The sequence below is a fragment of the Delphinapterus leucas genome, chromosome 9, assembly GCF_059928025.1.
Source record: "Delphinapterus leucas isolate spDelLeu-1000000601 "Yukka" chromosome 9, BTC_Dleu_Yukka2, whole genome shotgun sequence".
Taxonomy (NCBI): domain Eukaryota; kingdom Metazoa; phylum Chordata; class Mammalia; order Artiodactyla; family Monodontidae; genus Delphinapterus; species Delphinapterus leucas.
In genome coordinates this window covers 45,928,472-45,952,741 of record NC_143137.1, presented here as the reverse complement: position 1 = coordinate 45,952,741, position 24,270 = coordinate 45,928,472, and the positions used below count along the sequence as shown (strand labels likewise).

At 36.2% G+C, this 24,270-nt stretch overlaps 2 protein-coding genes across 13 annotated transcripts in view; one reads left to right on the top strand and one right to left on the bottom strand.

Moving 5' to 3' along the window:
- Window positions 1-24,270, top strand: part of ZNRF2 (zinc and ring finger 2) — a 159,025-nt gene that overhangs the window by 93,448 nt on the left and 41,307 nt on the right. Inside the window, exon 5 of the mRNA XM_022584225.3 lies at window positions 1,611-24,270. This exon is cut by the window's right edge and continues 41,307 nt beyond it. The gene's annotated coding sequence lies outside the window, so the exon portion shown is untranslated. The remainder of the gene's footprint in view (window positions 1-1,610) is intronic.
- NOD1 (nucleotide binding oligomerization domain containing 1) overlaps window positions 1,609-24,270 on the bottom strand; it is a 132,681-nt gene continuing 110,019 nt past the window's right edge. For all 12 annotated transcript variants that reach the window (XM_022584168.3, XM_022584150.3, XM_030759803.2 and 9 more), the window contains one exon: window positions 1,609-24,270. This exon is cut by the window's right edge and continues 19,771 nt beyond it. The gene's annotated coding sequence lies outside the window, so the exon portion shown is untranslated.

Sequence of the window (24,270 nt, the reverse complement as noted above, 5' to 3'; positions counted from 1 at the left end):
CCTTTTACTGTGAGATGATTCAGATCATACCTTGACACATTTGAGGTATGAATTGGGATTAGGTTGCTGTATAAGAGAAGTATGGTGATGGAGTGGTATTTTGAGGATACATGCATGTATGTATGTTTTTATTTTACTGTGTAAAGTGTTTTTTGAAGAGGAGGATGCTTTGGAATGTCTTCAGGGTCACCTTACATCTGGGCCAATAAAGTAAAGCTATAGCTAAAATTTTAGAAGCTTTTTAAGTACTAAAAACCAATGCTATGGGCTTCCCTGGTGGTGCAGTGGTTGAGAGTCTGCCTGCCGATGCAGGGGACACGGATTCGTGCCCTGGTCCGGGAAGATCCCACATGCCGCAGAGTGGCTAGGCCCATGAGCCATGGTCGCTGAGCCTGCGCGTCCAGAGCCTGTGCTCCGCAACGGGAGAGGCCACAACAGTGAGAGGCCCGCGTACCACAATGCTAATAAAATGAAATTTTTATCTTAGTATTCCACGTATCAAAATAATATGTCTAAATCTTTCACCCATAGATAAAATCTATCTTTTTAGTCAGTAAACTTTTTTGTGTGAAAATGGAATTTTATGATATAAAATATTTTATTACATGGTCTAATCAGCTAAATTTTTCTTTTAGTGTCACAATGAGGTTATGGGATATGTGGAACATGCATCTCATCTCATGGTCAATATGCATGTCTGTTGGTTTTAAACAGTATTTCAGTTTCCTTACCCTATATATCAATGTTATCTTCTTATTCATGTTTTTTTTTCATTGTGGAACCTGAGTTCGGTGACAGCTGCCCTCAGAAATGTGAACCAGTGGAATCTTTCTCTATGGGTCTTGAAGAGTCATTTCTGAGAATGTGTAGACATGGAATATTTCAACTCTTTCACATTTTTGCTTTTGTTCTGACTACCCTTATTTGTCAAATGATAAATTCTTCCTATCCCTTTTGCTGTCCCAGATTAAAAGTGTATGGATTTGGGTGGGAGGGAGGCTCAAGAGGGAGGGGATATGGGGATATATGTATACATATAGCTGATTCACTTTGCTGTACAGCAGAAGCTAACACAACATTGTAAAGCAATTATCCTCCAATAAAAATGTAAAAAGAAAATGTGCAGGTTTGAAGAGGATTCAGTGTTGTTAAAACTTTTTTTTTTTAAGGCAACATGTAAGTAGCACTTCTGATACTCTTCAGCATACTAATTTAGTAGTCAGCCCAAAACAGAGATACATGAATATCTAAGGTCTTGATTAGTTAGGAAATTGTTCACTATTTGTAATTCGAGGTTTTTAGTTACTTGGAGAGGGCTTAGTTAATTGTGTGTGTTTGTTTTCTGTAGTTTGGTGTAGTCTTTATTGTGGCGGGGGAACGACTGTTACTTAGTGGCTATTTTTTGTAACTATTTTAAGATTTAATTGGTCCTTCTGTGTCCTTGATTTGTTCTTTTGCAGAAAACAAATTTTATCAGTTTTTAAAATACTAAGTAAGTGTATGAAAATTTACAGTCTAAAGCAGTGTTCATGGGGAAATGGATGTTGTATTTTGATTTGTATTACTATCATGGACCATTGCTTAAACTAAATGTATCCACTTTTACACAGGTTTCCTTGTCTTTTCAAGATGCTTGAAAAACTGAGAGGATACGAAGATTTATCTCTGGAAAAGCAAAAACAAAAATGCAGGCACACTCAGCCAGAAATCTAAGTTCTGTGAGACTCAGTAATGCAGAGATGGACAATCATACAGGAAAAAAAAATCTGCTGAGGAGAGGACAATTGTCACAGAACTCAGTGTACCAAACATGAATAAAGGACACACAGGGATTTTGAAAATGCTGCACATCCCTTAATAGTCATCTATATAGGTAATACTGATGAACATTTTATATTCAGACACCAAAGTTAACTGATTTAAAAGTTGATTTACTTTTTATTAAGTTCTCTAGAGCTGCGCAACTAGTTGTTTTTAATTTGTTTTGGTTTTTAGTTTGGGGTCCCTTTATTTTCCCCAATATGATGTTCCTGCATTCATCTATTCTTAAATTGAAGACCACGTAATTTACTTCTTAAAAATTAAAGTCTTGAATGTGAAACCAAGAAATGTAATCAAGCAGTAGAACATTCTCTGAATGTAGACCGTGATCTCAAGTTCTTTGATTTTTTTTTCCCCCAAGAGTGGAAAATAGACTTCTACGTAGGAAAGCTAAAGTATGTTAATACTTTAAATTAAAGGTTTAAAATTATCAGAATGCATTCCAAAGAGTAAAAAAATCAAGTTACATAATTACATTTTAATTAATTAAATTTGGATTATCTACAGAATTGCAGTTTATTAAATATGTTGTTTCCTTTTTAAATAAAACTGCTCAACAGTTAATCAGCAGTGAATCATTTTGCAGCTATGCAACTTTAAAAAAATACTAATTACCAATTTTAAGTGCTTCCAGCTACAGTAACTTTGTTTTAACGGGTATTTTTGTTTGTTCTTTTCATGTAATTATTTTATTGTGCTTTGCATCTCCGTGCAGTTTTCCTACATTTGGGTAAAATATTTAGTAGGTTGTAAACTTAATAACTTATGAAAAGGGTAAAATAAAATTTTCTTGAGTGGAACTTGGAATAATTTGAGGGACATTTTTATATACTTTTAAAAATCAGAATTTAATTGGGATGCCAGATTTGTAGCAATTTGCATCTTTAATTTTCCAGGTAATCTGGGGGTTTAGCATTTGATAAATGATTTTTTAAAGCAAACATGAAGATTTTGTTAATTTATAATTTATTAATGTGTTATTACTGTAATTGAAAATGTTACAGAGACTTTTAAATTCAGTCTTGTTTAGAAAGAAATGTATTAAGCAAAATTATGTGAATAAATATTCCCACAAAATACATCTGAATGGTTAAAAAATACTAGAGGAGAGCTATCAGGGCTGCAACAGTGAATGTCTTTTTTTTTTTATATATATCAAAAATACCAATAAATAGATTTCATGTTTTCAACATAGGGAAAATATTATCAGTGAACAATTTAAGCAGTGCACTTTACTCAGTATAATTGAGAGTTACACAGTACTGTTTCCTTATTTTAAGCTTTCTTTAATGTATTTGTTTGCTTTTCTGTTTATTGCTGCTATTCTTCTCAATTTTTTTTCTACTCTATTGCTTCTGTTTCATATTTTTTAAAAGGGCACGTACAGGAGCAACTGCTGCTACCCAGAAAAATATGTATATTATAAACAATTAAGAGTTTTTCATTGCTTTCAGTGTGATTCTAAACCAGGTAATGTTTTCCCTAAAGTTTTACTGTGAAATGTCTTTTGTTATGCTACAGTTGATAGAAGAGTCCAAAACCTCCATTGTGACAGCTGACAGCACAGTTTCATAGGTGCTTTTTTTAACCAGTTATGGAAAATATTCTTCCCTCAAAGAAAATATTCTTTCCTTAAATTTTTTCTGTTATCACGAAATCTTAATATGAATATACTTTAGTTCACATTTTCAATTTTGTAAGCTTTCTCTCCCTCTTTCTCTCTCTCACACACACACACCAAGAAAAACCTCTTAGAATGTGAATAGTTTTTTTTCTACTGGTATATTGTTATGGTAAGAATTATTTTGTTGTCTTCCATTCTTAAAGGAAAAGATTTACTATAGATGTGGTAGTTAACTATTGATATTCTCTTGGAAGTTGATTTTCTGATATAATTTACTCATTGACTTTTAAAGTTTATTGGCCTAAATTCCCTTTTCCTTCTTTATCCTGTACCATACTCTCACAATCGTATTCACTTAGCCTTTGTTTGTCATAAGGTTCTGTGCTGCAGCTCCTACAGTAGAAGCTCCTGTGGTTTAAGAGAAAGTTCAGTGTTTGTCAGTGTCAAGTGCTACTTGATTATTTGTCTAGAACAGTATCTACTTAAATCTGTTTATAGTGATCCCTTTTTTGTTAAAATTTACAAAAGGTAGCCTTTTTTTTTTTTTTTTTACTTTAAATTCAGTCTCCATCAGTGACTTCCTAAAAAGAAGAATTTAGAAATTGAAATTTTTTTTAAGCCCAGATGCTCCAGTTTTTATTTAAAGTCAAAATTGCTAATCTGGAAAATATTATAAGTAATATTGTACATAATGTCACTTATAATATTTGTAAATTTATATACAGACACTGCATAGTGTAAGTAGGACATAAAATCACGTTACGTGTTTAAATGTGTAGCTGAAACTACTGACAACTGAATATTATGGAGATAAAATAAAGAATGAAACCCTAGTTATCAAATTGGTTATAGTTTTCTAGAATCTTTGTAAATACTTGTTTTCAAATAAGATCACAGTTGGGTATATAGAAAGCAATGTGTTCTGAAATTTCACTTCAGTGCTGCTCTTTTCTTCATAATGGGTTTATTGCCAATTTTGACTCATCTTACGGTGATCTGGCTTTTTTCCCCCCTAAATGTGTAAGAGAGTGTAAGAATGTATATGAGTACAATTATTGCCTCCTTTTGGCTCTTTCCCAGAGAAATAAACTAAGAATAGTCTTAATCTGTGTTTTTCAGATCTGGTTATAAATCAGATATAGATTGTGTTTTAAGAGCAGTGTCTGATTGAAATATAAGTAATGGTTTCCATAACTCATTATTTTGTGGTAGCCAAAACAACTAAAAAAGTCATGTTTTTAACTGTTGGGTACTGGGTAGGTTTTAGTTTCTTAGTGCAAGTCTTCTATTTTTTTAAAATGTTATACAGTTATTTCAGTTTTCACCTATTAAACAGTCTACTAGAATGTAGCCCCAGAATGCCTGAGGAGCATACTTGCAGTATGTATTTCAAAAAGATTCCAGTTTAAATGAGTTAATGAAAATACCAGATTTTTTTTTCAAAGCTTAGTTCGCTTGCTAAATTTGGGTTTAGTGAAGTTTAAGAGCAATTGTTTAACATATTATAGCAAGTCACAGGGATATTCCTTTAAATGAAAAAAGACTGTAAATTTAATGTAAATATTACCTAATTTTATTTACTAAAAGAGAGTTAAAGAAGGGAAATTTTCTAACAAGCTACATTTGAACAAAGCATGAAACTCTTTTTTAAAATTAAAGAATAATTGAACTTACCATCTGATTGACATCCACATTATATGTTGATATTAATATCCAATCCTTATGTTTTCAAAGAGAAAGTTTCCATATAAATCAGATTATTAGGAATTTTATAAAACTACATAGAGGTAAATATTACTTTAAATATGAGAACAGTTTGTTAGTTGCAGGAAGTTTTCTAATTCATTTGGACCATTTTCTTGCATTTTGATTTATCCTGAGGTAAACTCGGAACATATTGACAGTGGGTGGTTAAATGTGAAGTGTCCCTTGTTCTTTCTTAGATATTTTCTAAGGTAAAAAAATTCTAGCATGCCAATCTTTTGTCTTTGGCCCATTCCCCTTTGTTTCTGAAGTATGTAGCTTCTGATCTCTTTCTTTGCTACAACATACTGTGAGGAACATTATGGTAGTTACATTATCTGTGTTATTGTCCACTTTCCTTCTCTACCCAGATCTTTTCATTCTGAAACTAAATTGTTACTTGGTTTTCTTTACAGGAAATTGCTACTTGGTATGCTCCTAGTAGTGATCCTTATTCAGGAACAGCTGGTAAAATTTTTTTGGTAATAACTTACCCAGACAATACTTAGAATACCATATTCTGTGAATGCTGTGCTTAAGCTAAGAAACTGGATGTTCTTTTCAAATCACAGAATTCCTGTATTATATGAATGGGAAATACCTTGTCTTTTAAGTTATCTGATTCTCCGTGGAAAGTAAAAGGCATCAATGAAAACCAGATATGTTAATGTTGGGTTTTATTGAAAATGCAACATTACTATACTTAGGGGAGTTGGCATATTTTCAGATATTTAAGCCATCATTAATTTTAGACCAATAGCTAATAATAAGATAGATTGTTGGTTGCTTGTTTATAGAGAGGCAAAGAGTGGCATGGCATAAACTCACATCCCAGAAATAAATGAAATTTTAGAAAGTGATATTATAGTATCTGTTAACCAGCCTTGTGCTTCTTAACTCTGCCCTGGACTGTGAGGCACCTTTCAGGACCCCGAGTCTTAGAATCAGAAGTGATTAATTTCTTCTATTACTAAATTCTCATGGCTCCCTTTTTGATTTGGTATGCTGAGATTGATAAATACTGATGATTTATATTTATAAACTTAGAGTTCTATCAGAATCCTGTTACCAGTGAATCTGGTGCCAGCATCTTGAAAAGCTTTCATTATTAGTCAAAAGCATTTTGAGCATCTGTGTGCGTGTAATACAGTTAGCAGGCCCTAGAGAGAGATACAAAAGAGATTTTGGAACTGGATGATGATATTGATCTGTATTATAGCAGTCCATTACATTTTATTGCTTTGCAATGACTATATGAGTTTCCTTATTTGAAAATCATGATATTGATAGATATTTACCTCTACCGCTCTGTTCATGGTTTCCTCAACTCTTCTGTAATACTTTATAATTTCCTCTATTAGAAAATATTTTCCTGTTAAATAAGGTATCAAAAGCATCAATCACAAGAAATATAGAAAATGTGTTAGGAACAACTTGTATTAGTATGTTCTAAACTAAAATGGAACAATTCATTATTGATATTTTAATAAATAAGACTTCAAAATGATCTTGCCAAATTATCCCATTATTTAGAAGTAGAAAATAAGAAGAATGTTTTCAAGGAAGTTTATCATATCCACCCTTTTGTCTAGAAGTTGACAGTGCATTACAATAAAACAGAATTACCTGAGTGCTGAAAGGTTACCATGAATTAACTGATGTCACAGTTTATTTTTGTATGCAGAAAAAATTGATTTTTTTCAGTTTAACCCATTACCACAAAAATTGGATCTAAAAATATTAGTTGAAATTCTGCAATAGCTTAATAAACGACTGTTTGTAGTGGTAATGGACAAAGAGGCCTTTTTACCATAACCATTAGGAAAGATGTACTCTGAAATTCCTAATGTAAAACCTATTTTGTAAATTTGTAATTGAAATATTACTGGAGAGCTATTAAGTTTTGGGGAGGGATGGTCTGCCAGTGCACAATCATAACTTTTAAAATTTAGATTGTATTTTAGTAACATTCCATTATGTTTTTAAAGGGAGAGTTATTCTTTTGAAGCACAATTTTCATGATGGAAGAGGTATTGAATTTTGTAGCATAATGGTTAACCACATGAGTTCTGGAGCCAGACTGCCTAGTTTTGCCATCTGCTTGACATTGGACGAGATACTACTCTGTGCCTCGCTTTCGCCTATAAAAAGAGGTAATACTTCTGCCTACCTCAGGGTTGTTGTGAGGATTAAATGGGAAAGTACATGTATGCACCAGGCACAGAGTAAGCACTTAATAATGTTAGTAGCTTTTATAAACAATAAATATATTTGTGCCCATCTGTGAATAAATTTTGTTATTCTCTTCATTCATGATGTGTAGGAGTAATTCATAAACCTTAACTGATATGTTGAAGAAACCTAAGTATTCCAGAGGACAGTGCAGATTCTGATCTTGCTCTTGCTGAAATCTAGAGAGTTATTATTTCAGCAATTATATATTAAGCACTGCTTGGTCCTGGGCTGTTAGGGAGCCAAGAATACAGAAATCAAGGAAAAGTGACCTCTAGGAATTTAATCTTTAGTGGGTGATGCAAATAAGGAGTAATAAATGCCGTGATAGCCATTAGTACACACAAAGGCTGTTGTGGAGGTAATGAGAAGGGTCATTAAACTCAGACTAGGGAAGAGAATGACTAAGCCTTTAAGAAGAAATAATCATAGCTCTAGGGATATGGATAAAAGGTCATGTGGAGCAGGAGACTGGGAATGGGATTCCCAGGCAGAAAGCTTAGCACATACAAGCATGGCACTCTTGGAGGGTTGCTATGTCTAGAGAGGTAAGCAGGTGACAAATCATGAAGAGATGTATGTGCCAAACTGTGATTGAAGGATTTTAAGCAGGAAAAAGACGATCAGATTTACCCTTCAGGTTAGAGACGAACGGGACTAGAGGCAGAGAGACCTGTAGAAAATTTATAGTAATTCAGGCAAGATGATGAGAGGCAAAACTAAAGCAATGACAATAGGGAAAGCAAAGATGGAAGGACTTAACTCACCTTGGTAGTCATTTAGATGTAAGGGATGACAGATAAGACCAAGACAACTCCCAGCTCTACTTTTTCCGCATCTTGAAGGGTGGAATCTTTTTTTTTTAAATTATTTTATTTATTTATTTTTTGGTGGGGGGGCTGTGTTGGGTCTTCATTGCTGCATGCGGGCTTTCTCTAGTTGCGGTGAGTAGGGGCTACTCTTAGTTGTGGTGCGCGGGCTTCTCATTGTGGTGGCTTCTCTTGTTGCGGAGCACGGGCTCCAGAGCGCAGGCTCAGTAGTTGTGGTTCACGGGCTTAGTTGCTGCTCTGTGGCATGTGGGATCTTCCCGGACCAGGGCTCGAACCCGTGTCCCCTGCATTGGCAGGCGGATTCTTAACCACTGCGCCACTAGAGGAAGTCCCTGAAGGGTGGAATCTTAAGGACAGAATGTCTCTCCCAGGGAAAAGCCAATTATGCCAGAAGTATCTGCTGGAGAGCTAGAGATAAAGAACAACAATTCTAACATGAAAGATCTTAAATGGGAGGCAGAGCTTTGAGAGAGAAGCCAGACAGGATTTGCTTGCTCTGTGTGTGTGTGTGTGTGTGTGTGTGTGTGTGTGTGTTAGAGTTCAAGGGGTGTCTAGACAGAAATGTGGCCAACACTGTTAGAAGTGCATGGTAAGTGGGCTACACTGAACTAGTTTAATGACATCTGGGTTGGGTGACTTGGACTCCTCCACCACTAATCTCTCCCTTAACCTCAGATACCTGTTGGAGTAGGGCCATTTCACTAAGTAGGTTTGCTTACTGAAATGCCAAGATGTACTCTGAAGCATTCTTTTTTTTTTTTTCTGAAGCATTCTTGAGGTTTTCTCTTTGATTCATTTGTCCCATACCCTGTGCATTGTACCAGTCTTCCACTACTCTTGGAAGCAGAGTCTTTTTAGTAATAGACAGGAAGGATGAATCCTGCTTTCCTGATGGATATTGCTGTTGGGATGAGAGGGTTAGGCTATGCAAGAGGAGGGCCAGAAGAGGTTTATTAGTTCCTGAAATACCTTGGGATATCCTTGTATTAGATTAGGTCAAGGAGTCAAGCCCCGCCCCCCCATTCACTAATCTAATACAGCGTATCCATGGGAACTTTCACAAAATCTCCAAATTGTTTCAAAGGTTCTCCTGAAGATAACTTGGAACTTCCTAGACCAGGAGTTTCTACAAGGAAAGCCTGTGAGAATAATAGAAACTTAACACCTGAAAGGGAATTGTTCTAAAATGTCAGAAATGCTTATATTCATAAATATTGCCACATGATTTAAAATTTGGTTTCCCACATAGACTGAAAACAGTTTTTCTGCAGCAAGTACCTTAATGACAGAGTTGTTATACCATACGGTGCCTTATTCCTGTGGTTCTTCCCTGTAAACTTACGAATTCCGGGTTCACTATTTTATGAGATTTCTAAAAGTACCTGACCAAAAAATATCTTTCCAACAAAATCAGTTTGAGATTTAAATGCTTTTGGATTGTCTTGATCATTTAGTAGCTGGATAACTGAAAGCAAACTGTACAGTATTAGCAATGTAAATTTGTATTTTGGGAAAATATCAAGTTACTGTATGTCATGAGCCTTTCAGAGTAACTCATTAATATTTGAAATGTTATTAAATCTGTAAATGTTAAGGATATTCATGTCCAGGTATTCAGAGGATAGCCGTCAAGGAAGTCGAACGGTATATGGTTCAACCATTGCTGGAACTCAGACATTGCAAAGGCTATAAAGGCCTTCCTGAGGTATTTCAGTATCCAAACTATTATCATTTTAGTATATAATCAGTTTAAAAACTGTCAATGAAATATTTTACATTCTTTTTGTTTTTCAGTCTTTGAAATCTGGTATATATTTTATATTTATAGCACATCTGTATTCAGAACTAGCCATATTTTAAGTGCTCGAGAGCCATATGAGACCAGTGGCTACCGTGTTGGACGCACCGGTCTAGATGACTGGGAGGTTGTTTTTCGACTCTGTCCTTAACCTGAATATTTTTGAAAGCCTTGTAATTCCAACTTTGTGAAGACCTGAGTTTCTCAAAGTTAATGTAGCTACTATGCATGAGCAGAGCTGGTCCTATGTTGTTACTAAATTGAGGTAGAGTTGCCAGATTTTTTTCAGTGAAGAGGGCTGGAGATATCTTGAAAACGTTGATGGTCTGATGAATCCTCTTTGTGTGCTCTCATAGACGTCACTGGCTTTTGTCATCATCAGTTTTCTTGGTGAGCACACACAGGCTCTGAATAACTGGTCAGTTTGGTAGTTAGGAATTAGCGTGTGAAGTTTTAGCCAGATGACCAGTAGGAATTGTGAGCAGTGCTGATGATAGCCCTAGTCTAAGTTGTCCCCGGTGTTGAGCTCTGTGGGGGCAGTTTCATGGGTTTCAGGCCTTCTAGCCAGTAGTTGACTTTTTTACCACATCCATGCTTAAACTTCTAAACTTGTTCACCTGACCCTCATTCACAAAACTGAGACTCTTCAAAATCCAGCTTGAGAGTCACCAATAGTCAATTCTAAGCTCTCTTCAGTAAGATGTTCTCTAGTTTGTGTGGGATTCTGTGCTCAAGTGTGCTGTTGAAAGGAGTCAGGGGGTGGGATTGCCAGGGAGTTTGTCTGCAAGAATGGACTACACTGAGGGAAGACAGATATTATACTCTTCTGCTTTGGGATCCTCATAAGCCAGTGATTCTCAGCACTTGGCTAAACATTAGATCAACTCAGAAGGTAGGAAGGGAAGGCAGAGGCAGCTTTTTAAAGATATTAAAGATCCCACCCCAGAGATTCTTGAGTTGATGGTTCTGGTGTGATCCTGTTGTGTAGCCAGTGTACAGCCCTTATCTAGGGCTTCCTCACACCCCCAAAATAGGGTGTCAGCCATTGAGGAGGAGAGTGCCAGACATGTTTCAGACCTCCGCAACTAGCTTCATCCCCTCCAATTCTCTTTCCTGCTTGATGGAACTCTTGGATCTTTTTGAATGAGAAAACTGCTCCTGTATTGTTATGCATTCTTCCCAGCTCTGTGGTTCGTAGAATAAACTACTTTATCCAGCCAGGCTTACATCCTTGATTTGCACAGCAAAGTTTATAGATTCTTAAAATCCCTTTCTGCCTCCAGAGCACGGCTCTGATAAATCAAAAGCCCTTTGGCTTTCAGGCTCCCGTCTCTTCCTTTGGCTTTCAGAAACTCAGCTTTGACACTTGAAATTGAAATTGTCTTTGTTTTAATCCATATTGTCTCTCCCTACTGAAGCAGCAGCTGCCAATGAGTCACTGAGTAAGCTGCCATAGCAACCAGGAATGCAAGGAATGAAAAATGTAGCAGTTAATAATTCAAAGATAGTGTTTTATTACACTCACATCAATCACTAGAAAGCACTGTGGTAACTGTGTGGGCATGTGAGTAGCTATGGTCTCGTATAGTTTTCATTCTTAATGTTGGTAATCTTCAGAAGTCTTTCTCACCATGAAGAATGTGTGGGAGTTACTTGAACTAGAATGCAGGGTAAACTGAAGTGGTTCATTCATTTAGCACATATTGATTGAACATTTGAGAGATGGAAGATACTGTGTGAGACACTGTGAACACTGATAAGGAAAAAAGATAGATCCTGCCTTTACGGAGCTTATGGTTCAGTATTCCTATAGCAGAAGTTGGTAATCAGCTATGGCACAGCAGATACATAAGTAACATGGATGCATGAAATCTAGCTCTTTTTCTTTCTTTCCAGTTTTATCAAGCACGTGTAAGTTGAAGGTGTACAGCGTAATGATTTGACTTACATACATCATGAAATGATTACCGCAGTAAGCTTATTAAACATATATCATCTCATGTAGATACAGAATGAAAGAAAAAGAAAAAAATTTTGTGCTGAAAACTCTTAGGATTTACTGACTTAACTTTCATATATAATACATCAGTATTAATTATATTTATCATGTTGAATATTACATCCCTAATAATTATTTATCTTATAACTGAAAGTTTGTGCCTTTTGACCACCTTCTAGCCTGGTTCTTGAATAAGCATTTGTGTCAGATCTTTCAAGGCCTAAGATTATTAAAGTCATCAGAAAATATTTGTGCATCTGGTAACAGTTGTGTACCCTGTGCCAGACCTGGGTATGTGTCAGTACTGCTAAAACAAAGGTGAAAACAGATGAAAGTGCTCCAAACACTAGGATTACAGTAAAGACAAGCAGACAGATTTGTTAACTCCTTTCCATTTTTAGAGGCCTGTTTCCTCAATGAGAACGGTGTTATATTTCTAATCAAATTTTTTTTCTTCTCAGCATATTAAAAGCAACTAATACTTTATAATTTACATAGGGCAATAACATCCATTGTAAGTATACAATCTGATGAGTTTGGACACACACATACACTTGTGAAACTGTCACTACAACCAAGATGAGTACATTTCCATCCCCCCTCAAAAGTTACCTCAAGCCCCTTTACAGTCAGTTTCCACCCATCCACCCTCAGGCCTGGACAGCCGTTGATCTGCTTTGTGCCACTATAGATTAGACGAAAACATTCAGTGTGTACTTTGTGTCCGGCTTGTTTGGCTCAGCATATTTGTGAGAGGCAGCAGTGTTGTTGCTTGAATCAGTTCTCTTTTATTGCTGAGCAGTAGTATATGAATGTGAATGTCATATAGTATGTTATCCATTCTCCTGGTGGTGGACACCTGAGCTATTTCTAGTTTGGGGCTATTATGAATAAAATGGCTATGAACATTTATATATAAGTCTTTGTGTGAACATGTGATTTAATTTCTCTTTAATAAATACCTATGAGTGGAATGACTGAATTGTATGGTAAATATTTGTTTAACTTTATAAGATACCACCAGACTGTTTCCAGAGTTGGCTGTACCATTTTACATTTCCACCAGCAATGCATGAGGATTTTGCCACATCACTGTCTTTTCAATTTTGACCATTCTAGTGGGTATGTTGTGGTATCTTCTGGTTCAGTTTGAATTGACCTAACCACTAATAACGTTAAGCATCTTTTTATGTGCTCATTTGCCACTCACATTTTTTTAGTGAAAGGTCTGTTCAAATATTTATCCTATTACTTTTAACAGTTTTGTTGAGGTATAATTTACATAACCATAAAATCCAACCATTTAAAGTGCACAATTCCATGGCTTTTAGTATATTTACAAAGTTGTGCAATCCTCAACTTGTCTAATTCTATAATATTTTTATCACCATAAAGAAACTTTATACCCATTAACAATCACTCCTCATTTCCCCCTTCTGAGCACTTAGGCAACCACTAGTCTATATTCTGTCTCCATAATTTCCCTTTTCTGGATTTTTCATATAAAGAGAATAATACAAAATATGGTCTTTTGCATCTAGCTTTTTTCACCTAACGTGTTTCTGAGGTTCACACATGTTTAGCATGTATTAATAATTCTTTACCTAGTTTTGCTGAATAGTATTCTGTTGTACGTATTGATATATACCACATTTGTTCATTTACTGATTGATAAAATTTGGATTGTTCCCACTCTTTTTTGTTATGAATAATGCTGTTAGAAACATTCGCCTTCAAGTCTTTGTGTGGATATATATTTTTCATTTGTCTTAGGTAAGTACCTAGAAGTAGAATTGTTGGGCTATATGCATGCAGTCGTCATCCCATCCCAGCCTGAGGATATGTTGGAGGCTCACTGTTATCTTATTCGCGTATCACCATGTTAAGTTTCTGCTGTTCTGTTCACCCGTTGCTTGGCACAAGTAGTGTCTCATCCTCAGGCTAGCTGTAATGTTTGGCCTTCTCTGGTTGCCCCCAAGATGATACTTTTCCCAACAATACCCCTGAGCATGAGTTTTCTTACATTTTGCTCCAAATCAGTCTAACCCCTCCAGCAGGAAGGCTGCAGATACAGCCTGCCCACTCTGGTCGAATTACAGTGCCATCAACTTGGGAGATTCTCTGGGGAGAGGTGGAGCTGCTCCAGGCTGAAGTGCTGGGCTCCCACTGATTTTGACAAGATTCAGTAGGTTTTCTTAAGTAAATGTTGCATGCCTTTGGTCAGTTTCCAGTTTTGAAATGATAGTTTTGATAGTTTTGTCAAATTTTATCATTATTTTGTGGGGATGAGATTTGCCATACTTCTTACCCAGTTATTCCTAAAGTCTCACAGGGCTGCTTATTTTTAAGTTGGGTTGTGCGTCATTTCATTATTGAGTTGCAAGAGTTCTTTATATGTTCTGCACACAAATCTGTAATCAGATATATGTTGTGCAAATACTTTCAGTCTGTGGCTTGCCTTTTCATTTTCTTAACAGTGTCTTTGAAAGAGCAAAAGTTTTCAATTTTGATGAAGTTCAGTTTCCTTATTTTTTTCCTGTTTATGCTTTTTGTGTCCTAAGAAATCCTTGCTTAATACAGAGATCTTTCTCCATAGCTCTTACATTGAGATCTGTGATACAATTCGAGATAATTGTTGTATATGGTGTGAAGGTAAGTATTGAGGTTTATGTTTATCCATATGACTCTCTAGCTTATTTAGATCATTTGTTGAAATGATTCTCTTTTCCCTGTTGAATTAATTTGGCATTTTGTTGAAATTAACTTGGCATTTTGTTGAAAATCAAATGATATGTGTGGATCTGTTTCTGGGATCTGTTTTGTTCCATTGAACTATATGTCTTATGCCAATGTTACATTGTCTTGATTATTGTAGATTTATAGTCTTAAATCCTTGCTTTCAGTTTTTGTTTTTTGTTTTGTTTTGCGGTACGCGGGCCTCTCACTGCCGTGGCCTCCCCCGCCGCAGAGCACAGGCTCCGGACGCGCAGGCCCAGCGGCCATGGCCCACGAGCCCAGCTGCTCCGCGGCATGCGGGATCCCCCCGGGCCGGGGCACAAACCCGCGTCCCCTGCATCGGCAGGCGGACCCCCAACCACTGTACCACCAGGGAAGCCCTACCTTCAGTTTTGAAAAGAAATTTTGCTGGGCATAGAATTCTACATTGTAATTTTTTTTTCCTTCTGTACTTTAAAGGTACTGCTTCATCATCTTCTCTCTTACATAGCTTCAGGCAAGAAGTTTGCCATCGTTCTTTTTTTTTTAATTTTTAATTGAGACGTAATTTGTATACCATAAAATTCACCATTTTGAAGTGTACTATTCAGTGTTTTTGGTATATTCACAAGGTTGTGCAGCCACCACGACTGTCTAATTCCAGAACCTTTACACTACTCCAGAAGGAAACCCCATGCCCATTCGTAGTCCCACCCCATTTTCCCCTTCCCCCTTGCCCCTGGTAACTGCTAAACTACTTTCTCTCTCTATGCATCTACCTATTCTGGACATTTCATCAAATGGAATCATAGAATATGTGTTCTTTGGTATTTGGTTTCTTTCACTTAGCCTGATGTTCTCAAGGTTTATCCATGCTGTAACACATAGTAGCACTTCATTTCTTTTTATGGTTGAATAATATTCCATTGTATGGATATACCACATTTTTTGATGGACATTGGGTTGTTTCCATTTTTTACTATCTTAAATAGTGTTACTGCGATCATTTGTGTACAAGTCTTTTTGTAAAAGTATGTTTTCAATTACCTTTGGTATGTACCTAGTAGTAGAATTGCTGGGTCATATATATGTGCAACTCTGTGATTAACTTTCTGTAAACTACCAAACTTTCTCCAAAATGGCTGCATCGATTTACATTCCCACCAGCAATGCATAAAGGTTCCGATTTCTCCACATCCTCGCCAACACATGTTGTTCATCTTTTTTAATATAGCCATCCTAGTGACTTCGTGAGGTGGTATTTCATTGTGGCTTTGATTTGCATTTCCATGACTATGTTCAGCATCTTTTCATGTGCTTATTGGCCATTTGTATATCTTTGGAGAAATGTCTTCAGATCCTTTCCCCGTCTTTAAATTATTTGTCTTTTTATTGTTGAGTTTCAAGAATTCTTTTTAATATGTTCTGGATTCTTAGACCCTTATCAGATATATGATTTGCAAATATTTAAAAATTTTCTGGGTTGTCTTCTCACATTTTTGATAAAGTGACTTTTGTAACACAAAAGATTTTAATTTTGATGAAGTACAGTTTTATCTATTTTTTTCCTTGGCTTCTTGTGTTTAGGTGTCATCTGTGAAACCATTGCCTAATCCAAAGTTAGAAAGATTTACACCTATGTTTTCTTCTAAGAATTTTATAATTTAAGCCCTTACATTAGGTATTGGGGTCCAAGTTCATTCTTTTGCGTGTAAGTATCCAGTTCCAGCACTATTTATTGAAAAGACTATTCTTTCCCCCATATTCCTTTTTTGAAAGTCAGTTGACTATAAATGTGTGGATTAATTTCTCAACTCAGTTTTATTCCATTGATCTATGTCTGTCCTTTTGCCAGTATCACACAGTCCTGATCACTATATGTTTGTAATATGTTTTGAAGCTGGGAAGTGTACTTGGCTTAGAAATGTAGGAAGTTTCCCATGGCAGTTTACCTAAAGATAAGGTGATACCAGTTTGTAAGTATTAGCATAGCTTTACATTTTTGTACACAGTAAATGATGATGTAATCCAAATGGTAGGAAGATCCTTGATTGGGCACTCTTCCACTATTAGAGTTGATGAATTTTTGTTTGATAGTATTTTCATAAATACTATACTGTACTTTACCTTGTCTAGCAAGGTGAGACCTCAAACCATGTTGATGGTTGCTGGTATTTGATTTGTTAGCTGACAGTCAAGTCAGGACAGCTTTTTAAAAAATCTTCCTTTGAAGATATCCCACGCTCTTGAATTAGAAGACTTAATATTTTTAAAATGGCCCTACTACCCAAAGCATTCTGCAGATTTAATGTGATCCCTATCAAATTACCCATGTCATTTTTCACAGAACTAGAAATCCTGAAATTTATGCAGAGCCATAAAAGACCCAGAATTGCCAAAGGAATCCTGAAGAAAAAGAACAAAGGTGGAGGCATAACCCTCCAGACTTAAGCTGAATACTACACAGCTGAAGTAATCAAAACAGCATGGTATTGGCACAAAAACAGACATATGGATCAATGGAACAGAATAGAGAGCCTCAAACCCACACACCTAAGGTCAATTAATTTTCGACAGAGGAGGCAAGAATATACAATGGAGAAAAGACAGTCTCTTCAAGTGGTGTTGGGAAAGCTGGACAGCCGCATGTAAATCAGTGAAGTTAGATGTCTCCCTCATACCCTACACAAAAATAAACTCAAAATGGCTTAAAGACTTGAATAGAAGACATAACGCCATAACACTCCTAGAAGAGAGCATAGGCAAAACATTCTCTGACCTAAATTGTAGCAGTGTTTTAAGTCAGTCTCCCAAGGCAATAGAAATAAAAGCAAAAATGAACAAATGGGACCTAATCAAACTTACAGGCTTCCTTTGCACAGCAAAAGAAACCATAAAACGAAAAGGCAACCTACAGACTGGGAGAAAATATTTGCAAATGATGCAACTGACAAGGGCTTAATTCCCCAAATATAAAAACAGCTCATACAGTTCAGTAACCAAACAAAAAACCAACACAGTCCCATCAAAAAATGGGCAGAAGACCTAAATAGACATTCCTCCAAAGAAGACACACAAATGGCCAATAGGCACATGAAAAGATGTTCAACTTCCCTAATTAGGACAGAAATGCAAATCCAAACTACAGTGAGGTATCACCTCACACCAGTCAGAATAGCCATCATTAAAAAGTCTATAAATAACAAATGCTGGAGAGGGTGTGGAGGAAAGGCGACCCTCCTACACTGTTGGGGGGAATGTAAATTCGTACAGCTACTATGGAAGACAGTTTTATATATTTACATAAACTGAATCACTTTGCTGTACACCAGAAACTAACACAATATCGTAAATTAACTATACTTCAATCTAAAAATACCTGCTGGAATAAAAAAATAAAATCTATCTTTGAGACAGTTGCAAAAGTAAATATGTAAGTACTTAAGTAATACTACCTCAGATCTTACAGTATAAACCACTGTTAATATTTGGTGAATATATCGCTTATCAACCTGTGCAAACATAATTTTACATAAATAGTGTCATACCATACGTGTTGTCTTTCAGTCTGCACATTCAACAAGTATATCATAGATATCTTTGTCGTTAAATACAGATGTATTTCATAGTTTTGATGATAGCATTATACCACTGTTGAAATAACTATAATTTCATTAATACTCTTATTGTTGAAATTTCAAGCTTTATCCAGCTTAACACTCCCACCAACCGGACATGTAAGTGCAAGTTTTACTTTGGGCAAAACTGAGTTTTGTCACTATTTTTCTATCTTTGCTATATCTACTATTGTTCTATATCCTCTTCCCTGTTTAATTTTCTTCTGTTAAGATGTTGTGTGAAAGAAGTTTACTTATCCACCAATATCTCTTGAAATTATAAATTAAAAAGAGGGCAACTGAAGAATATAATTGAGTATAAAATGAAACTGTGGAGTCATGTAATGCCAGGGGCATAGGTTAACCACACATGATGATAAAAATAAAACAATTAAGCTTTTCACATCAGCCCTTTGATAGTTCTTTTTATTAGGGTTTTGTGTAATGAGCTTATGCTAGTAAAAGTGGTATCTCGTATTTTGGAACACTCACTGTGTGCCAGCAGTCATGCTAAGCACAGGTATCTCATTTAATGCTTACAACAGCCTTGTCAGAAAGGGATTTTCATCCTTATCTTCGTAGATGAGGAAGCTTGAGGTTAAGTGATTTGACCAAGAGAAAACCATGGGTAGGTGACTGAACCAAAATTGTGATTATGAATATTAGGGTTCCTGGCTCCAGAAATTTGATAGTGTACCACCAGAAGATTATAGAGAGGTTATAAAAGCAAAGGTTGATAAGATATTAGTCTAGGATTTCCTAGTATCAGAAATAGCAAACCCTTTTATCTTGATGGAGCTGATCAGTGAAGCTATCTTATAGTAAGTAGGTTGCTTGATTAGTCATGGGATGCCTCAATAGAGGTTAAACAGAGAGAACAGATGTGTCAAGGACCTTGAGGATCCTCTATCTCCAAAGGCAGATTGACTGGAAACCTCAAAGCCCAATGAGGGGGAGTAGGACCTAAGTTGAAGGTCAGTTTGGAGAAGTTGTAGGGGCTACACGGTTACAGATTTAGTTAGGCACTTAATTTGTACCTGAGGAGAATAAGGCCCTTAGTAAACCTCACCTGAGTGTGCCTAGGAGCTTTTAACGCCTCAGATTTGAAATACAGTACTTTAATACTGTAACCAAACTCTGTCTTTTCAACCACATACACTATTGTTTTCCATGTACCCTAAGCCCCAGTTAAACAAAATCATTTGCTATATCTTCAGAAGACCTTTGTAGCAATCCAAGGGAATGGATGTCTAGATTATCTTTCCCTCATATGTTTGCTTATGAACATTCTGCCATTCTATAAGACCTTTCAGAATGTCCTTTCTTAGAGAAAGCTGCTTCTGATTGTGCTAAAACCTATTATGAACCACACCCCATAATTAATAATTTATAAATACTTCCTTCATCACACTTAGCCTAATGCCCTTCATTAGTTAGTTATTTTCTTGTCTGATTCCATCTAATAACCTTTAAGCCAGAGGGTGAACTAGTTTTAAGTCACGTCCACAAATTCTTTGGTGTTTCCCCAATCAAGAGGTAGAATATCAACTTCATTTCTCTCGAGTGTGGACTGGCCCTCCTAATTTCTAACGAATGCAGCGGAAGTGATACTGTAGGACTTCTGAGGCTTGGTTTTAAAAAGGCAGTATGCTTCTGTCTGGCTCTCTCAGGAAGTTTTCCCATGGGGCCAAGTTTTCATGCTCTGGGGAAGCCCAGGCCATGTCAGCTGCCAGATATTTGAGTGAGGAAGGCTTCTAGATGACGCCAACCCCAGCTGCTATCAGATTACATACAACCATGCGAGAGACCCTGGGTGAGAACTACCTAGCTGAGTCCATTCAACCCCCAGAATTGTGAGAGATGATGATACATGATATTTGTGTTTTATGCTACTAAATTTGGGGTGGTTTGTTACACAGCAGTCACTAGAACAGAGACCTCTGCTAGAAACACTGGAGAACATCCACTGGGATGGTCCACCATCTTCATGTTTGGCTACTTCTCAAGCAGTGCCCATGGCATGTGTTTTTTCTAAATCCTCTGTTGACCAGGGCTCTTAAAAAAGCTTCTCTTTGTCTCAGCATCCTGATGCTCTTGGAATCCTTGCAGTTACAAGAAATGTACAGACAACTTTCCAAAAATGGGCAAGCAAAGTTAAATCAATAAAGATACTACTAAATTCAAGCAAGAAGGAAAGTAGTACAAGTTAAAACAGTTGTTGAGGACAGTTAACCTTATTCTCTTTAAGCCCTTCCTGAATGTCAGTGGCTCATTCTAGATATTTGTTAGCCACATACATGCTGCTTAGTTAATACTCATTTTTGCTTATTGTCCTAGGAGCTGAAATGGGCTGTGTATAATTGTTTGGAGCTTAAGGTAAAGCAAAGAAAAAGGTTATTTTAGTTGATGGTTCTAATAATTAATCCTTTAGATATTTTAAAATAAAAAATTTTCAGCAAAATACTGGATATTTGTTGTAGAAGTTTTCAAAAATACGAGTAAAGCACAAAGGAGAAAACATCATGTTTTCCTTTCCCCATTTCCCTTAGTTTTTTTTTCCCCTTAATTTGTTGGTATATATCATTCCAGACTCTTACTCTGTGCTTATATGTTCACGGGATGCTGTTATGTAATATCAGATCATGTTACTCCTCTGCTGAAAATCCTCCATGGATCCCATCTTACTCAAAGCCACAACTGAAGTCTTTACCATGACCTAAAAGACCCTATAACATCTGGAGTGTGTGCATGCATACACAGATGTATGCGTTCCAGTGGCTCTTGCTCTTTAAGTCGTTTCCCCCGCTCTTCCTCGTGTTCCCTTGTGGCCATATTGATCATTTAATGTTCGTAAAATACAGAAGGCAAGCCCCTGCACCAGAGCCTTTGCACTTGCTCTTCTCTCTGCCTGTGACCTTCCTTCAGGTCTCACAAGCATCCTCTTCCACTTTTTTTTGTTGCTTTGGTTCAGCTGTTGCCTTATCAGAGAGACTTTCCTTAACCATACAGTACAAAACAGGAATACCTTACTAGCCCATTGAGCCCCCCTCACCCTCACATCTCCTGTTTTCCTTACCCTGCCTTACTCTTTTTCTGTATCACATATTTGACGAATTTGGCCCATGAGCCTTAGTTTGCTGACTCGTGTTCTAGAAGATTTAGGTGTTATATTTAGTCTGTGATCCATTTCCAATTTTTTTTTTTTTTTTTTTTTTTACTGTGGTACAAAGTATGGGTTGAGGCACTTTTTTTTTTTTGTATATGAACAATTATTCTAGCACCACTTGTTTAAAAGGCTCTTCTTTGATTATATTGTGTCAAAAATCAATTATCTGTACATGTGTGGGTTTGTTTCTGGATTCTCTGTTCTGCCTGTTTCTGCCCTTCCCCTGTACTACACTATCTTGATTGCTGTAGCTTTGTGCTTTGTAGTAAGTTTTGAAATGAGGTGGTGTGAGTCTTCCAACTTTATTCTTTTTTTTTTCACCAAATATTTTAGTTTTTCTAGTTCCTCCCTCCCTCCTTCCCCTCCTCTCTCCATTCCTTACTTCCCTTTTATTACATTGGCTAGGATCTCCAGTGTGATGTGAATGAAAATGCTGAAAGCTGAGAACCTCGCTTGTTCTGGAACTTAAAGGGAAAGCCTTCAGTCTCACTACTAAGTTTATGTTAGCTTAGGTGTTTTGTAGATGCCATTTATAAAATTGAGGAAGTTGCCTTTTGTTCCTATTTCCTAAGACAATTTATCATGAATGGATATTGAATTTTGTCAAGTGCTTTTTCTCTCATCTATTGAGATGATTATAAGGTTTTTCTTCTTTGATCTGCTAATATGATGAATTTCACTGATTTTTGAATGTTGAACCAACCTTTTATATATTTCTCAATTCAATTTGCTAATATTAGTTAAGAATTTTTCTTTGTTTGTTTTTGTTTTTTTTTTTGTTTCTATGGCCAGGAAGGATGTTGGTCTATAGTTTTCTTGCAGTATCTTTGCAGGGTAATGGAGGTCTCATTAAAAGATGTTGAGACGTGTTCCTTCCTCTTTTATTTTCTGAAAGAGTTTGTATAGAATGGTGTAAAATGTCCTTTGTGCTCTGCTTTAGCTGTATCCCACAAACTGTGATATGCTGGTTGAAAACAAGGTTGGTTGAAAACAAGGATGGGGGCAGACTATATTGGTAGTATAAATAACATTTATCACATTAGACTTGAGCCCACTGCTTGTCCCTTGAGGCAGACAGATTCCCTGAGTGAAGACAAAGAATTCTTCCAAAGCAGGCTGAAGAGTCTCTGAAGAGAACAGACTGACCATTGCCACCAGCATAGCGCCAGTATCTGTTCCCGCTCCTAATGAGCTTATAATGTTTGTACAGTAATGATTTCAGCAGAAGTATTTTGTTGACTTGAGGTTAGGTTCCAATTTTTATAAGACTGGAGGGTTGGGGTTAATAAATGTGAGGAAAATTCAAATATCATAAAAGACCTGCCATCCGATGCATATAAAGTAACAGCTGTCACTTTAAATTCTTGTCAGTGAGGTCAGGTTGGGGATGAAAATAATCTAGCAGTCAATCAGATGTAGAGCAGTAACTGGACTGAGAAGAACACACGAGGGGTTTTGCCTTTTCTTATACCACAGAGACAGTGGGAGAATGAAAATACAGCAGTGAGAATTGTGAAAGCATTCTGTGAAAACATTAGGTGATGGCTAGGGGGCACCGAAGTACGGTAACAAATAAGATTAGCAGTAAAGAAGAAAATCTGAGATATCAGGAAATTAATCTTATTCCACCATGTGGGGTGGAGGCTGTCTACTTTGTCGTCATCTCTTTGATCTGAGGACCTTGGGTTGGCAGTCTTCATCTGAAGATCATCTGCTCCTAGAGGATTGTTAAGACCCGAGCTTAAGATCTCCTGGAAAGGTCTGTTTCATCAGGACTCAAAGGTATTGATAATTTTTCTCATATTAAAACACTTTTAAAATTTCTCTTATGATTTGTACGTTTTTGTTCTTTTAGCCCTAGTTTTGAAAATTAAATAGAGCTCTCAAAATACTTTTAAGTTAGTTAAAATTCAAATTACCAAATTATTTCTACTTTTCTTCCTTTTATAATGTGAAGAAGCAAATCACAAGTTACCTTGTAATCATTACAGGATACCCAAAAAACACTGAGTTGTAAAAGACACATTGGAAGTTTTAGTATTCTCAAATTGGGAAAGGCAAAAATAAAGAAGATTGACAAGGGGACAAGATAGAAACATAGTAAGAAGTATCTAACTGCAGTTTTTACAAGTTGACAGTGTAAAAACAGCGGCAATAAGCGACGATTATAGGAAACTTTAACACAGAGTTTCTTCTTTTTGAAAAAATTATTTAAGAGTATGCCAAAAACACATCGATTTCACAATATTTTTATCTTTAAGAAGAAACTACTATCTGGGCACAAAATAAGTTGGGTCATTTTACAGAAAGAAAACCCTAATTTTAATTTAATTCTTGTGTTATATCACCCAAATAATGATTCACAGTGAAGGCTCTGTCTGCCTTTCATTAATGCAACTTTCTAAAGCCTTCCTAAATATTTGTTAAGATATATGTAAACATGTAATTTAAAGTGTTAGTTCTGCTTTAAAATAGGATTACCTATTACATTGAATTTACCATCTTAGTAAAATGAAGAGTTTCAATGATAAATGGTTAAACCATATTCATTATCTGATGTGTATGAGATGTATTATTTTGTTACTATACTATAATATAGTCTCAACCATTTTATTAGTTACTGCCTTAACCAAAATAACTCATTTTATTTTCCTCCAAACAACTAGAATACATAAAACCAAAAAGTGTTTTAATTTTTTTCTCCATGCATGGCTGCACATTTTGT